Source organism: Bombina bombina, chromosome 2 (genome assembly GCF_027579735.1).
Source record: "Bombina bombina isolate aBomBom1 chromosome 2, aBomBom1.pri, whole genome shotgun sequence".
NCBI classification, from domain to species: domain Eukaryota; kingdom Metazoa; phylum Chordata; class Amphibia; order Anura; family Bombinatoridae; genus Bombina; species Bombina bombina.
This window is the reverse complement of record NC_069500.1, coordinates 844,187,720-844,206,199: the sequence shown is the minus strand read 5'-3', so window position 1 is coordinate 844,206,199 and position 18,480 is coordinate 844,187,720. Positions and strand designations below refer to the sequence as shown.

Sequence of the window (18,480 nt, the reverse complement as noted above, 5' to 3'; positions counted from 1 at the left end):
ATTTCGTTAATGTCCTCCATATCAGTCATAGTGTTGTGTTCTGTAACTCAAATTTACCGTTATTTTCAACTCTCACAACAGTATTAACAAGTGCTGTTGCTTGCAACTGCTGTTGGATATCTATCACAATAGAAAGCAGTAAATTATAAGGTTGCTTAACATTTCATGCTCAATCTGAATCACGAACGCTAAATTTGTTTGGACAGTGTCCCTTTAAGATATTTAAAGAGTGTATTTACTTCTCTTCTTATCTTGACATACTTTGCTTGAAAAGCATATCGAGATAGGCTCAGTAGATGAAGATTGGTGGATGCACAGAGATGCCTTATGTGATTGGCTCAACCATGTGCATTTAAATTTCTTCTGTTGAGGATATCTAAATACAAAGATAAATTGAGTTACATTTTAAAGTCTAAACAATTTTTTATCTCTACAGATCATTTGATACAATTGTTTGGTTGTAATGTCTATTTTAAAATAAAGACGCCATTGCACAATAACATATATGAGCAGTTCAGACAAATACAAGCTCGAGGTTTATTTACTAATAACAAACAAACCTGTAGTTTAACATCTATAAACATATTATCCAAGTTACGGACATTATAACCTGAATTTGAACATTCAGAAATGTTGCGTGGGAAACGGATCTTGAAACACCAGATTTGCATCTTTAAACATTAGAGTCTAATGTCACGCAATAGCACACAATCAATGTGCATTATAAAATACATTTAATAGAGCAATGTCAATACTTCACAATAAGTCACGAAATTGATTTTAGGAACAATAAAGACATACAATATTAAATGTGTATTAATCCAACGTATTTGTATTAAAGAAACAGACTGTTATTAAACCGAGAAATGTCTACAACATTTAATAATGTGACAGTATTAGATTTTAAAGAGAATTTAAACATTAATATTTAACGGATCACGGATATTAAATCTGCGTCACACATATCCGCATGACAGGCCCATGAGTTACAAATAAGTCTACATGAAAAATGAAGTAACAGCACCACCAGGAGGTATGTGTATGGAAGTTGTTAAGATATGAAACATTAAGGAACGGCCAATCAGAGTTCATCACACAAACACAACTTGAGTCAGGATGGTCTCACAGACATTCTAACAATATTTCAAACTTTTATCCAATCAGATGTACAGATAACTTGTCCCATGGTGCATCTCATGTTTACTTCACCATATAAAAGTCCATTACACGTTGCCATCTTTGTCAGTTCTCTAATGCCTGCTGGTATATTATAATATTCTCTCTCTCTATATATATACACATCTCGGCAGGCATGAAACCTCCCAGGTTTACCAAGCAGGAGAGCGCTGCACTGGTCCACGCCATCAAGGACTTTTATCCCCAGCTGTTTGGGAACAAGAGGAGGTCGACAGATGCGCCTGTTAAGAAGGCCCTCTGGGAGTCTATCACCAATGCGGTTAAATTGGTGTGTGGCGTCCAGAGGAGCCAGGATCAGATCATGAGGAGATTCGGAGATATGAGGTTGCGCTTGACAAAAAAAGTCAACCTCATAAGGGAGTGGGTACAAGCCCGTAAAAGAGGGGGCCAAAGAAAGGCCCCACGGAAACTATACCTACTCCCTTATGAGGTGACTTTATGCGAGCTCCTCACTCTCCGGGTCCCCAAAAGATTTAGATCCTCGCCATCCTCGGCCTCCTCTTCTTCCCTCCCAGCTGCTGGATCTGAAAGTCCTGACCCGGGGGCCAGGGCAGCTGCTTCTCCGTCCGGTGGCCTGGGAGGAGATGAAAGAGAATCTGAACCAGGTAACTATCCAACTTCATATAATATCTTAATATTTGATTAGAATTTTAAAAAATGTGTATATAGTCAGATACTAAACCTATATAGATCTCACAACATACGCTACATATGATGTTTAGATATCTGATTTTAGATTATTGACACATGAAATAGGAATGATGTTTCTTGCGCTCTACAGAATATGCGTCACAGAGCGAAAATTGAATTGCACATACATGGGTTTGCTGTAAGTTGCATTGCTTTACACATGTTGGTCAAATGACGGATGCGTAATTCCGCTTGGAATCATTGCGCAATGATCGCGAAAATTAGAATTGCACATACACGTTAACATGGGTTTGCTGTAAGTTGCATTGCTTTACACATGTTGGTCAAATGACGGATGCGTAATTCCGCTTGGAATCATTGCGCAATGATCACGAAAATTAGAATTGCGCATACACATTAACATGGGTTTGCTGTAAGTTGCATTGCTTTACACATGTTGGTCAAATGACGGATGCATAATTCCGCTTGGAATCATTGCGCAATGATCGCGAAAATTAGAATTGCGCATACACGTTAACATGGGTTTGCTGTAAGTTGCATTGCTTTACACATGTTGGTCAAATGATGGATGCGTAATTCCGCTTGGAATCATTGCGCAATGATCGCGAAAATTAGAATTGCGCATACACGTTAACATGGGTTTGCTGTAAGTTGCATTGCTTTACACATGTTGGTCAAATGACGGATGCGTAATTCCGCTTGGAATCATTGCGCAATGATCGTGAAAATTAGAATTGCGCATACACGTTAACATGGGTTTGCTGTAAGTGGCATTGCTTTACACATGTTGGTCAAATGACGGATGCGTAATTCCACTTGGAATCATTGCACAATGATCGCGAAAATTAGAATTGCGCATACACGTTAACATGGGTTTGCTGTAAGTGGCATTGCTTTTCACATGTTGGTCAAAATGAAATGTGAATTATTATATATGTGAAGAATACAGTATTCTTATTTTCAATATTATACATAATAAAAAAAAGACTAGCAGAATAAAAAAAAAAAATAACATATGTCCATCAATTGATGAGAATGAAATAACACAAAAAATTAATTAAAGCTACAGTAAACAACACAACTGATTGAAAATAAGAGTACAGGATATATTTATCATGAATTTAATTGAGGAAACAATTAACTCATGGGACTACCAAAAGATTAATAGTTTTTAATTGATTTGCTAATAATTTAAAGATTTTAAACATGGCATGATTTGTATTAATGATATCCAATCCTCATTTAATATATTACAGATCTGGATGTTGGTGCTGGAACCTCAAGCCAGGGCTTGTTACAGTATGGTATGTCTCATTTTAATTGACATTTGTCTTAGAAACATGGACAGAACATTACATACTAAATCCACATTGTTCAATATTTATATGTATCTGCAAAATGTATTAGTAAAATATTTACAAATAAGAATTAAAAAAAAAAAACCATAGGATTACATTGTAATACTAATCTGAATTTTTATAGATTTTAAGATATCCCATCTATTCTTGATATCTTCATTTTAATGTAAGATTCTTTGAATGTCCAATTTATATTCTTACCCTGTGTATTGCTTAATCTTATTTGGATACATTTTGACAAAATACACACACTTTTGCATATGTTTTGATTTTAAAAATATAGATTCAATTTTTGAAATTGATCACGTCATTTAAGGGACATGCCAACTAAATTTTACATTGAATGATTTGGAAACGTGATTTTATTGTTTTGTTTAAACATTTTATGAGCTACATTGGTTCAGTCTATTGTTTTAGTTCTTCTAAAAAAATATTTATTTTGGTTTAGGTTAAACAATGCATTTCTGGTATTATCCGGCGGTTTTTTTCTGCATAAATTGGCATTTTGACAAAATTTAAAATCATGTGTTCAGATAACAGTAGTACATAGTTTCAAAAAGTATACAATTACACATTTTGAGCTTCATGACCCTTTAATAGAGGAAAATTTAATAATTCTTAAGATATCCTGAACTAACATATTAGATTGTAATTGCATGCTCCATCCCATTCATTACATCAACATATGGAGTAGAGAATTCATTAACAGCAACATTGTCAAATCAATATATTTTTATATTAAAGGGACACTGAGCTAAAATTATTAATGTTGTCATTCAGATAGAGCATGCAATATTAATCAACATTTAAATATAATACTATAATAATATTTTAAATATTCTATTGCTAAATGTATTTTAAAATCAAGAATGTACGTTTATCTGCAGCTTCATTTTGGTTGACCAACCTGGGTTTTTATCGATGATTGGTGGATACCTTCAACAAACAATATTTATTGAATCCAATATTGCTTATCTGCCTTTAAGATTAAAATGTAGCAAAATTAAAATTATAATAGGAGTCAATGTTAAATCATTTGTAACAGTTTGAACAGTGAAATCAATGATTGAAATAAATCATGTCAGTGTCCCTTTAATAAACAATAGATTCATTAATCCTTACATTCTTTGGATTAGACAATATTGATATATAATTCACATATTCACTGTTGGAGTTACTTTATAGATATAAGCATACTCTAACAGCACCATGATTACATATTTGTACTAATCAATTTGGTTTTGTATTGTGATCAATATGTGTTATGTCCTAAACAAGATTACTGTACATTGCACAAATGGCTCGATGTGCCACATGTCTTTGTTTATATTTGTCAACAGCTGTTATTCAAAATGTGGTTTGTGTGTATTCTTTTAAGAACATTGATCAATGGGTATATTTAGATATGCAATAGCATTGTATGAGATGAGTTTGATGTCTAATATAGTCAGAAATTAAACATATGTTAAATACATCATTTTTTACAGAATCCCCTTGATTCAATCTAGCATTTTTTTATAATGACTGCTCTATTCTTCACATTTTCAAGTTGATTATTCTTATAAATCGAGACAGATGTGATTTAGTGCTATCCCAAATGTGTTCACTAATATATATCTATATCATTCATAGAGAGAGTTGTTGTGGGGAGCCCAGAGGGATCCAGCACCGACACAGAGCTGCCTTTGCAGTCTTCTGGTAAGTCCATTGACTCATTTATATGTCATTGAAGGTGTATTGGTAATCAATATTATGAGCATGATTCTGATGAAGCATAACATTTGAAACAAACATATAATTTACTCCTCTGATTATATATTAATTTTATTTTAATATTGAAAGATTAAGAATTAAAACTTTCTTAGTCTACACCTTTGTTATTCAGAAGATGTATAGCATATGTTTGTTTCCATGTTCAATTTTGACAACAATCATCAAGTGATACACACATGAGAAATCTTAAATGTTCAATGTACTATGCTTTTATGATTTGAAAATTAATACAAACAATAAACTGAAAATCTGAATCATTGAGAATAACAAATCTAATGTCATTTGTATGCTCCATCAAAATGATGTAAATCATAACTTTGGGTGTGTATATCTTTAATGCAACATTGATGTGTGTCTTTGAGCAACAGTAACATATGTTATAATATCTGATCCTAACGTGTACACAACATGTTATGTTTTACAGAGATTGATTTAACATGTGGGACGGAGGAGGAAGAGGCTCCCTTGAAGTCTGATGGTATGTGAAATATATCTAACATGTATCCAACATGTTTCTTTATTGGAAATCATTTTATTGAAGACATTCAAGTCTACAGCTTTTGCACTTTAAAAAGGAATATTATTTGTCTGTTCAAATACACTACTGCCCCCTTTATATATCAGGCAGCATGAAGATATGCTTGAATTTGTTTAAATATTTGGATTTCTAATTCATGCCATCATGATGTCACATGCATATTCCAGGCCAAACCACAATAATAATTTTATAATTGTACAGACAGTCATTGCTATTCATCTGAGTGCCTATATACATACCATATCCTCATATCCTCATGTCATCATTGTTTAGAAATTCAAACACACTTCTAAGTATATTGCAAACATAATCAAGTTTAAATGCATTGATTTGATTTCATGATGTATGAGATGTTAATATATTTTTAATATTTATTTCAGATGGATCCTCCTCTTCTGGTCATCAGTTTTCCGCCCCTGCCCAATCCCCTGCCCAGTCCCCTGCCCAGTCCCCTGCCCAGTCCCCTGCCCACTCCCCTGCCCCTCCACAGACGACAGACCCTCCCGGCCCTTCCCATTTGTCCTATCCTGTCCCTCCCACAAAATGCCCCTTCCTCCCCCTTCGCCGCTCTCCCCGTCTTTTGGCCCGTACAGCTACCCCAGCTGCCCAGCCCCCAACTCACCACTCCCCAGCTGTACGGGCTACCCCAGAGCAGCAGCCCATCCCTCCCCAACCCAATCCCATCCCTCCCCAACCCAATCCCATCCCTCCCCCCTGTCTCAACCTTCATTGTCCTGGGTGTCGGATTGTCCTTCCCGGGCACAGCTGTAAGTATCATTCAAAATCAACATTATAAGATACTTAAAGGTACACTGAAGGAAAATTGTTTCTATTGTGATTCAAATAGAGCATGCAATGTTAATCAAATTTATAATTTACTACTCTTATCAATTATTCTTCATTCTCTTGCTATCTTTATTGAAACAAAGAAATGCCTCAAATTATTTTTTATTAAAACAAAATCTGGACATCATTTCTTTATTGTTGGATGAATGTATCCATCAATCAGCAGGGACAACCAAAGTTGATACCCAAAAATGGCCTGCCCTATAAACTTACATTCTTGCATTTAAAATATAGCTAGAGAATTCAAACATTTAAAGAATACGAGTAAATTAATAATTCTTTTTAATGTCATGCTCTATCTGAATCAGTAACTAAAATATTTAGGTTTAGTGTCCCTTTAATTTGATATCACTACATATACCAATCACCACTACTTGGATCCAACAATTTATGTACAAATGTTCATACATTATCTCTTGTATAACCCAGTGGGAATGTAATTTCTTCTGGTTGCTATGTTTACACAGCTTGTCCTCAACGCCAACATTTTTAAGGATAGGTGTGCCTGCCACAGTATAACTAAAATATTTAAATTGCTAAAGTACAATGTAAATCCTTTTACAAGATTTTAGACACTCAAGCTGTAAAAGTGGATCATCAAAAACCAATTAAAGGGGACAACATGTTGGAGTAAAATGTCCCTTTAATGGTTTAGGTCTGTCTGAATAACATATTTCATGTGTAAATAATCAATTTCATCAAATTAATTTAAAGAATGATTTGTCTTTATGATGACAATGTATCTTTGCTTATTCTGTTGTGTAATTATCCTTAATATATTTATTTTTCTTTATTTTAGGCTGTGACTCAAGATGGCTCACGCTAGAAGGTCTAGCACGCGTACAGCAGGCCGTGTTGAGGAACGCAGCTGTCCTGAGAGGGATGAGCGACACCATGCAGGCCCAGCTACAGGTTCAGCATTTGACTCTCCGTCAGATGAGATGGTGGAATTCAATGCTTGAATCTGTAGCTGGACAGGCACAGGACGATGAAGGGGATGACCAGTAAGTGGAGGATCTGGAGATGCTCCAAGGGCGCAGATAAGAATCCTCCGTCCACATGTTGATGTTTGGTTTTATGGTTGCCATTTGGCCTTTTTTTATTGTTATTGTTGTGCCTGTTGCACTCTTTTACCTTGTCATATGTCTCCAATGGGGCTATGCTGGCCCTTGGCTACTCTCTTCATGGACTGTGATGCACTCTGTTACCTTGTCATATGGCTCCAATGGGGCTATGCTGGCCCTTGGCTACTCTCTTCATGGACTGTGTTGCACTCTGTTACCTTGTCATATGGCTCCAATGGGGCTATGCTGGCCCTTGGCAACTCTCTTCATGGACTGTGATGCACTCTGTTACCTTGTCATATGGCTCCAATGGGGCTATGCTGGCCCTTGGCAACTCTCTTCATGGACTGTGATGCACTCTGTTACCTTGTCATATGTCTCCAATGGGGCTATGCTGGCCCTTGGCAACTCTCTTCATGGACTGTAATGCACTCTGTTACCTTGTCATATGGCTCCAATGGGGCTATGCTGGCCCTTGGCAACTCTCTTCATGGACTGTGATGCACTCTGTTACCTTGTCATATGGCTCCAATGGGGCTATGCTTGCCCTTGGCAACTCTCTTCATGGACTGTGATGCACTCTGTTACCTTGTCATATGTCTCCAATGGGGCTATGCTGGCCCTTGGCAACTCTCTTCATGGACTGTGATGCACTCTGTTACCTTGTCATATGGCTCCAATGGGGCTATGCTGGCCCTTGGCAACTCTCTTCATGGACTGTGATGCACTCTGTTACCTTGTCATATGGCTCCAATTTTCCTGATCTTTAAAAGATTATTTATAAACGTTGTTGATGTTTTCTGACATACTAATAAAAGACATGTCATTGCACGATTCTTTGTCCTCTTTATTCATGTAATTGATTGAAACCTCTAGTTTATCTGGTTGATCCTTAAAGGGACCTTACCAAAAATAATGGTGTTTCCTGAATCATATATGTAATACAATTGTAAATGACTTTAAGATTAACATCTCCAATGTAATTTTATTATTTGTCTTTATATATTTTTCGTAAAGCTTTATCATTGCATGATTATGATTAGCATAGTAATTCTTTTATATATGTATATATAGATTGTTATTTGTGTATATATATGTATATTGCAAATTTCACTTCCATGTGTGTATTTATAAACTCTGCATGAATTGATGCACCTTTATCAAATGATCTGAGGATTGATACAATGATATAATCCCTGTAAAGTGTTCATTTTATTGAAATAGTATTGTCTCTGTGTATCCTCTTTTTACAAATAAAAATCATGTCCCTTTAAGTGATGCTGAGCACAATTGTTAATGAATGGATTTCCATTTCTAAAGCGTTTTTGTCCTTTTTACATGAACAAGGACATATAATCTTATTAATAAACAATCTTATTGTAATGTTGACAGCACATGTATTTCATTTTCAATTCTATCTTATTGTAGTAATGTAACCAAATCAATCTCTGTGTGTAATGCGCATATTTTAGATGAGGAATATGTTTTTTCAAATATTTGAACAAAAATACTTCTCCTCCCATATATGGCTATAGGTAGGCTGACCATATTTCAACTTGAATAAATGACACGTTTGATCAATACATGTGTCATTATTGTTATTCCAAAACAATCTAAACATATCTTAAAACATCAATGGCATATGTATTTCTCATGTGTATCTTTTAAATGTTAAAGATATACACCATAGCTATAGTTAAAGGGACAGTCAAGTCCGAAAAGATGCTTCATGATTTCGTGACATTCCTAGATAGCAATATAGACACAAACTAGTTACTAAAATATAAATACGTTTCTTATTGATATGCCAAGCTGTCAACTGAGTCCTTGTATTGGCTGCGGTTTTTCAGCGATCTCGGATGCGCCATGTTGCTTAAGACGTCACCTGCCAGGCTGTCCAATGATTCCTTGGATTGACTGACGGTTTTACGCGATCAAGGATGCACCTTTTATTGGATGGCGTTTTTACGCGATCAAGGATGCGCCTTTTTTTTGGATTGCGTTCTTACGTGATCAAGAATGCGCCTTTTATTGGATTGCGTTCTTACGTGATCAAGGAAGCGCCATGTTAATTAAGACGTCACATGCAAAGGTAAAGAAACGTCTGATTGTATTACGTAGTCACGCAATATTTGTGCACGTTACACACGTTTGTGAATGAGAAGACAAGTTTAAAACCATGGCGAATATGGATTGTGTGCATCATGTTACATTGTTGACCCATAGCTGATAAAGACCACCACATTCTCTTTTGCTGGATGTCTGGTTGAATAAACGAACGAAAGCAAAATGTTTTCATGCATAAGATATTTCGAGGCAAGTGCAAATCTCTATAGTTCATCTTGTTTAATATGTTTGTCAACAATATGTTCCTTTTTATGAAAAATGACTGTTGTGTTTAATGTTAAAGATATCTAATTCATAAAGATGCGCTATTGTATTATAATAAAGTAATCAATATGCATTTATCTTTATCATATGCTAAATATATGATGCCGACTTCTTCTAAATGTAATTTCGTCGTATATTTTATTAAAGGTTCATTAGACACTCACATTAAAAACCAAAATATTTTATTTGGTCTCTAGTTATATAGTCCATTGTTTACCAAATACACGTCTACTTTTGCTTCTGTTCAAATAAAATTGAAGTAATTTTCAGACTCCTCGCCAAGCCTCAAAGTTTCATGTGAGTACCATCTCCAGCTTTCTCCTGTTTGTGTAAAGGGTCTATTCATATGTTAATGATGGGGTATTGTCTTGTTTTACGGTTGTAATGGGGGTTCATCTATCTTTTCAATAGAGATAACCCGATTTTCTTTGAAAGTGTTTAAAGCTTTTTAATATTGATTTTGATATCAGTATATGTTAATCTTGTTGTTTCTAGTAGTGTCTATTACATGTTAAAAAGATTGTATACTGTCCCTTTAATGCAAATGTTGATTTTTGTATCATGTATGAATTCCACATTGGTTAATCTCCAAATATATTATTGTTAGCATATTTTTTTTTTCACTCCTAAAAGGACTTTAAACCATATTCATTGTTAAAACAAATGTGTTTCTAAAAAAAAATAAACACAATAATGTCTCTTTAAGAAAATAGACTTTATTTAACACGTCAATATAAATATTTTTTCAATATTTCTTGTTTGAACAAGTACATGTAGATATACCAACAATCACCAAATATTATATGTTAGCATATGTAATTTTGTTAAAGGGACAGTTTAGAAAACAAATTATGTTTAGCATTATTAAAAAAGTCAATTTTGTAATATCAATGATATCAAAGGTTTCTCACCAATTAATCATTTGTCTGTGTTTATTTTAATTTGCTAGCTAAACCTATGATGTTTGTGTGCTCATTTCTTATAGCTTGAAGAGTGCATGTAATCAGAATGCAATTTGACCACTAGAGGGCATTTGGATAGCATTTGTATATCTAAAACCTTGATCTCATACAGCATATTTACCATGTATTGATCATTGATTGTGTAAAATGTTGTTATGTCAGAACAACAAATAAGTGGTCATTTTTCATAGGCATAGATACAAGGGTAAGCACATAAGTCACACATATTTCTCCATGTTTTGTTGTTTCCAACTTGATAATGCGTAATACAGTGTTTTCTTTGTAATCAATAATGTTCTGACTGTCCCTTTAAGCTGTGTTATTGGCATTCAAACAGTAATATGCCATCATGGATAATTGTAATGGTCATTTTGTTTTCGATTCGGGAAACAGTTTGGACATCACATCACAGAAACCAATCAATATCATGAACAAGGATAGGTATGTGATGTGGTTTTCACACACTTATAACCCACACTCTGCAAACAATCTGCCTCCATGGACCCGGTCCCATAGAAGTAGATTATATACAGAGTGTGGTCCACAAGTGTATGAAAACCACATCATCACATACCTATCCATTACACATTAAATAAAAAAACATTAAACATGAAAACAAATACTTACTTCCTCTTCCTTCCCCTCTTCCCACGGGGCTGAGGCTCTGGGAGGGTCAACTGCCGACTCCGACGAGTTCTCATTGGAGATGTTGTGGGAAGAGTGGAAGGAAGAGTACTGGGACGACCAAGGTGAGGAGGAGGAGATGGCCGAGGAGATGGCCCGGCAGGAGAAGATGGCCCAGCAGGAGAAGATGGCCCGGCAGGAGAAGATGGCCCGGCAGGAGGCCCAGCAGCAGGAGGCCCAGCAGCAGGAGGCCCAGCAGATGGCGGCCCAGGAGCAGGAGGCTCAGCAGCAGGCGGCCCAGGAGCAGGAGGCTCAGCAGCAGGCGGCCCAGGAGCAGGAGGCTCAGCAGCAGGAGGCCCAGGAGCAGGAGGCCCAGGAGCAGGAGGCCCAGCAGATGGCGGCCCAGGAGCAGGAGGCAGACCAGCAGATGGCGGACCAGGAGCAGGAGGCAGACCAGCAGGAGGCAGACCAGCATGCGCCTCCCGAAAGAAATTAAACATCTCTTGTTGGAGTCTAAAGGTTCTGTTTTGGGCTTCTTCTATTCGAGTAAGGAGGTGTATGATTTGGGTTTGGCCTTCAATAATTTTGTTTTGTCCTTCAATAATTCTATTTCTGCCTTCTATATTTTGGATCCGAGAGTTACGCATCTGGTCAATGTAGTCTAGTAGAACCCGCACCTCCGCTATTTCCTCTTGTTGTGCACGGCGGGGTGCCCGTGCACGGCGGCCTGCTGGTGCACGGCGGCCTGCTGGTGCACGGCGGCCTGCTGGTCCTTGAGGGGCCTCTGCTTCCGCGGCCTCTTCCTCTGCTTCCGGGGCTTCTTCGTCAAGGGGGGCCTCTTCGTCAAGGGGGGCCTCTTCGTCAAGGGGGGCCTCTTCCCTCCGAGGTGGAGATTCATCCCCACCACTCTCATCCCGGGGAAAAGGAGGAGCCGGTAGTTGCTGTGCTGCCTCCTCCCCAGACTCTGTATATTTGAAAAAGAAATAAATGTATATATTAGCATATTTCCAAATAAAGCTTTAAATTACTTAGCTTACGATACAATTACAAATGCAGCCTCATTAATCCACTTTGAAATCTAACAATCAATACGATGTCCGCATTTTCTAAACCGTGTTTGTGATATCTCTGGTCAATCTGAATGTTTTAGCGTTTGTTTTCAGTCTGTTTAAATGCACACCTAACCTATAGCCTAGATACTAATGTAACCGCAAAGTAATTGTGAATGCGTGTAAACAACGTAATAGCATTAATCTGATCCTTAAAGGGACATGAAACCCAATGTTTTATCTTTCATGATTTAGAAGCATACAATTATAATCAACTTTCTAATGTACTTTTCTTATCTAATTTGCTTCATTCTCTGGATATTCTTTGCTGAAAAGCATATCTAGATATGCTTAGAAGCTGCTGATTGGTAGCTGCATATAGCTGCCTCCTGTGATTGGTTCACCGTGTGCATGGCTATTTCTTCATTAAAGTATATCTAAAGAATGAATCAAATTTGGTAATATAAGTAAATTGGAATGTTGTTTAAAATTGTATTCTCTACCTTAATCATGAAAGGAAATTTTTGCGTATAGTGTCCCTTGAAATACATTTGTATGTTAATTTTTTATTAAATGAGCTTACTGTCAGATGAGAATGGCAGGTTCCCGCTATCAATTCCTCCGATACCGACTATATCCACCTCGGAGATGCTGGGACGCAACATTTCCTCCCATCGGCAGTAATCGATTTCCAGTGCAGGGCCGCCACCGGTTCCTGCGGCATGTTGGGCCTCCCGGCTTAACTTTTTCTTAAGATCCATCTTGCAGTCCCGGTAGCGATGTTTAATAGAGTCCATATCTCTGTTCCGGCCACCCACTGCATTGACTGCATTCCTTATCTCCTGCCAGAGCTTCCTCTTCTCAGTCGGGGTGGTCTTCTGATGCTGCAGCCTCCTATACCTGGCCATATAGGCTTCTACGAGGGCCTCCTTCTCCTCCATAGAAAACCTCGCCTCCCTAGTCGCCTTGGCCTTCCCCTGTGACGATGCCCTCTGTTTCCCGGACTGTGAAGCCCTACTCTGTCCGCCACTGGGCCCAGCCACTTGTTCATCTTGAACCAAGTGGCTGGGTCCACCCACCGCTTCCACCCCCGCTTCCTGCCCCCCTTCCTGCCCCCCTTCCTGCCCTGTTCCTCTCCCCCTCCCTCTCCTCCCCCCTCTACCTCTCCCCTGCCTGCCCTCCATCTCTTCCCTAAACTAAACCCCAAATAAGCAATCCAAAAGTGAGTGTGATCAAATGAAAGGGGGTCAAAATAAAGAACTAAAAAGACCAAAAAAAGTGCAGAAAGTGTGAAAGGGATATAAATAAAAGAGGGTAAGGAGTATTTAAATGAACAACATGAAGAAGAAGACTAAAAGGAGGATATGTAAACTAAATGTAACTAGGGGATGGGGATGGGGTATGGGATAAGAGTAAATGGAATTACAGGGAATGGGACTACAGGGAATGGGTTATGGAGTGTAGTATGAGAGGGTATGGGGTATGGAGTGTATGTAGTGTTATTGATAAGTGTATGTATGTATTGAATGTGTTTTTGCGTGTAAATGTGTTTTTCTCTAACTCACACTACCACTAAATCTCTAACTCACACTACCACTAACTCTCTAACTCACACTACCACTACCTCTCTAACTCAAACTACCACTAACTCACTCACGATAACACTAACTGACTCACAATAATGCACCAAATCTCTAAGCTCCAATCTCCAAAAACCCACCAGCAACACAGTGAAAGAAGCCATGCTTGTGTGGTGCTTATATACCCTATGTAAATGTTTAATGATGTACCGGTTTGCGTTGTAAATTGTGTTCAGGTGTGCTTTATTCTTACTTATTATTTGTGCAATGTGTATTAGGTGTGTGAATTTGCGCATGCTCATTTGGAGTTAGTATTTGTGGAATGTGTAGAATGCGATGATGTCATAGTGCTCGTTTTCTATAACATTGACCAATAGTATTATGGTTAAATGTTAATTTGCGATGGTGTGGTATTAGTGAAGTACTGTATATGTATGTTTGTCCTAATATATAGTAATATTGAATGCGAGTATTTTGCTAGTGTATGATTGTGATTTTTGTTTTCCTTGTTGTTATTTTCCGTATTTCCGCATCTTAAATGATATGCGTATTCCCTGTATTTTATTTTTTTAAAATTCCCCCCGCTTCTGAATGTGTAATGCTTATGTGCTTTGTTTAGTGATTGTTGTTGTGACTTTTGCGGCGTGTTATTGTTGTGCATTATGTGGTATGCGTCATATGACCGAGCTGTGCGTATTTCTCGCGAGATCGAGTGTTAGATGAAAAAAGCTTGTTTGTTTGCTTTTCCATTGATCTATATGGGAGACTGTCTAACGCGGGCAGGATTCCGCGTGTGAAATACACGCGTTAGGAGTATCGTTAGAAGGTTGCTTTTCAACTCTAAATACCGGCGTTAAAAAATGCCGTGCGTTAGACATAAACCACGCATAGCTAACGCACCCCATCTACCGCAAAACTCTAAATCTAGGCGTAAGATTACTGAAAATAAATATCCTACCATTACAAAATTAAGAACCAAACGCCTAGATTACGAGTTCTGCGTTAGCTTTAAAAAGCAGCGTTAAGGGGTCCTAACGCTGCTTTTAATGCCCGCTGGTATTACGAGTTAGGCAGGAAAGGGTCTACCGCTCACTTTTTTTCTGCAACTTTTCCATACCACAAATCCCCTTACGTCAATTGCGTATCCTATCTTTTTAATGGGATTTGGCTAACGCTGGTATTACAAGTCTTGGAAGAAGTGAGTGGTACAGCCTCTACCTCCAAGACTCCTACCGCATATAAAAGTCAGTAGTTAAGAGTTTTATGGTCTAACGCCGGAACATAAAGCTCTTAACTACAGTGCTACAAAGTACACTAACATCCATAAACTACCTATTAACCCCTAAACTGAGTCCCCCCCACATCGCAAACACTATAATAAAATGATTTAACCCCTAATCCGCTGACCGGACATCGCCGCCACCTACATTATAACTATGAACCCCTAATCTGCTGCCCCTAACATCGCCGACACCTACATTATATATAACCCCTAATCTGCCCCCCCAATGTCGCCGCCACCTACCTACACTTATTAACCCCTAATCTGCAAACCGGACATCGCCGCCACTATAATAAATGTATTAACCCCATAACCGCCGCACTCCCGCCTCGCAAACACTATAATAAATTTTATTAACCCCTAATCTGCCCCCCCCAACGTCGCCGCTACTATAATTAAGTTATTAACCCCTAAACCTAAATCTAACCTTAACACCCCCCTAAGTTAAATATAATTTAAATAAATCTAAATAAAATTACTATAATTAAATAAATTAATCCTATTTAAAACTAAATACTTACCTATAAAATAAACCCTAATATAGCTACAATATAACTAATAGTTACATTGTAGCTATTTTAGGATTTATATTTATTTTACAGGCAACTTTGTATTTATTTTAAGTAGGTACAATAGCTATTAAATAGTTAATAACTATTTAATAGCTACCTAGTTTAAACAATTACAAAATTACCTGTAAAATAAATCCTAACCTAAGTTACAAATACACCTAACACTACACTATAAATAAATTAATTAAATCAACTACAATTATCTAAAATAAAATACAATTAAATAAACTAAAATAGGATTTATTTTACAGGTAATTTTGTAATTATTTTAACTAGGTAACTATTAAATAGTTATTGACTATTTAATAGCTATTGTACCTAGTTAAAATAAATACAAAGTTGCCTGTAAAATAAATATAAATCGTAAAATAGCTACAATGTAACTATTAGTTATATTGTAGCTATATTAGGGTTTATTTTATAGGTAAGTATTTAGATTTAAATAGGAATAATTTATTTAATTATAGAAATTTTATTTAGATTTATTAAAAATAAATTTAAGTTAGGGGGTGTTAGCGTTAGGGTTAGACTTAGGTTTAGGGGTTAATACATTTAATATAGTAGCGGCGACGTTGGGGGAGGCAGATTAGGGGTTAATAAGTGTAAGTAGGTGGCGGTGACGTTGGAGGGCAGATTAGGGGTTAATAAGTATAATGTAGGTGTCGGCAATGTTAGGGGCAGCAGATTAGGGGTTCATAGGGATAATGTAGGTAGCAGCGGTGTCCGGAGTGGCAGAGGGGTTAATAATATTATGCAGGTAGCGTCGATGTTGGGGGCGGCAGATTATAGGTTAATAAGTGTAAGGTTAGGGGTGTTTAGACTCGGGGTTCATGTTAGGTGCAGAAATTACTTTTATTTCCCCATAGGAAACAATGGGGCTGCGTTAGGAGCTGAACGCTGCTTTTTTGCAGGTGTTAGGTTTTTTTCAGCCAGCTCAGCCCCATTGTTTCCTATAGGGAAATTGTGCACGAGCACGTTTGCCAGCTTACAGCTACCGTAAGCAACGCTGGTATTACAAGGAGAAGTGGCGCTAAATTTGCTCAACGCTCACTTTTCTGAGGCTAACGCAGCCATTCAGAAAACTTGTAATACCAGCGTTGTTTAAAGTGAGCGCTGGAAAAAAAAGGCTCGTTAGCAACACAAGTTTTTACCGACAAAACTTGTAATATAGCCCTTTGTTTGTAATTTTTTAATGCTTTTTAGGTAGTTAGTATATTTTTAATTTTATTTCAGTGTATTTTAATTGGGGTTAAGTTAGGGGGTGTCAGGTTATGGGGAACTTCCCTTACAGACAGAAAGACAAAGGGAAAGTGAAGCTCTTGCTAAGTGTAACAGCTAATATAATCGAAACATTCCTAGATAGGAGAAATAGATCTGATAAGTCATTATTAATCACACCACCCAGCTCCTCCACTAGCAGGTTTAATGGAAAGGGGGAGCAAACAATCGCAATAACGCTAGTGTCATCATTGGCGCCTCACTTGTAATCCTGTTCTTATTTGCACATTTCTTTCATGTTGGTTGAGTTGTTAGGCAAAATACCTGCCTCTCTGTCTGTCTGCCTGCCTGTCTGCCAGTCTGTCTGTCTTTACAAAAGATAATTATCTTTATTTCAAATTGACGTGTTTTTTAAGGAATTGCAAGATACAGTTGTTTCAATGAATATTGCCACTTTCAGGAGATATTACGCATGCATAGTTGTTTTAAAAACTCAAAGAAAAAAACCTACCGCACTCGGTGTTCCCAGGCGGTCAGCCATCCAGGTACTGCCCGGGCCTGACCCTACTTAACTTCCGAGATCAGACGTGATCGGGTGCGTTCAGAGTAGTATGGCGGTAGGCATTTTCTGTTTGTACCCAGCGTGAATTAAGCTTGCTCATGCCTTCATTCACAGCATTGTAAGCAGTGGAAGAGCTAAAATGGGGATAAAATTTTAACCGCAAATGAATAAATAAAAAATGCCAGTACAGGCCCAGAATAACTCGCTGACCCATGACAAAAAGTATACACGGATAAGGTTACCTGCCTCTCTGTCTCTCTGCCTGCCTGCCAGTCTGTCTGTCTTTACAAAAGATAATTATCTTTATTTCAAAGTGATTTGTTTTTAAAAGAAAAATAAAAAAAAAACCTAGCCTAAACTAAACTATCAATAGCCCTAATCTATTTTTTAGATTAGGGTTTGGGACGCAAAAGAGCTAACTGCCCTTTTAAGGGCAATGCCCATCCAAATGCCCTTTTCAGGGCAATGGGGAGCTTAGGTTTTTTTAGATAGTATTTTATTTGGGGGGTTGGTTGTGTGGGTGGTGGGTTTTACTTTTGGGGGGTTGTTTGTATTTTTTTTTACAGGTAAAAGAGCTGATTTATTTGGGGCAATGCCCCGCAAAAGGCCCTTTTAAGGGCTATTAATAGTTTAGTTTAGGCTAGGTTTTTTTTTATTTTTTTTTGGGGGGGGCTTTTTTATTTTGATAGGGCTATTAGATTAGGTGTAATTAGTTTAAATATCTTGTAATTTGTTTATTATTTTCTGTAATTTAGTGGGGGGGTTTGTAGTTTAGCTAATTTAATTTAATTTATTTAATTGTTTTTAATTTAT

The 18,480-nt window shown here is 37.3% G+C and overlaps 1 non-coding gene across 1 annotated transcript; it reads right to left on the bottom strand.

The window, feature by feature from the left end:
- Positions 1-17,609: 17,609 nt before the first annotated feature.
- On the bottom strand, positions 17,610-17,728 carry LOC128650776 (5S ribosomal RNA). The gene has a single exon (XR_008401033.1). It is a non-coding gene; the product is annotated as a 5S ribosomal RNA (ribosomal RNA).
- Positions 17,729-18,480: the final 752 nt, after the last annotated feature.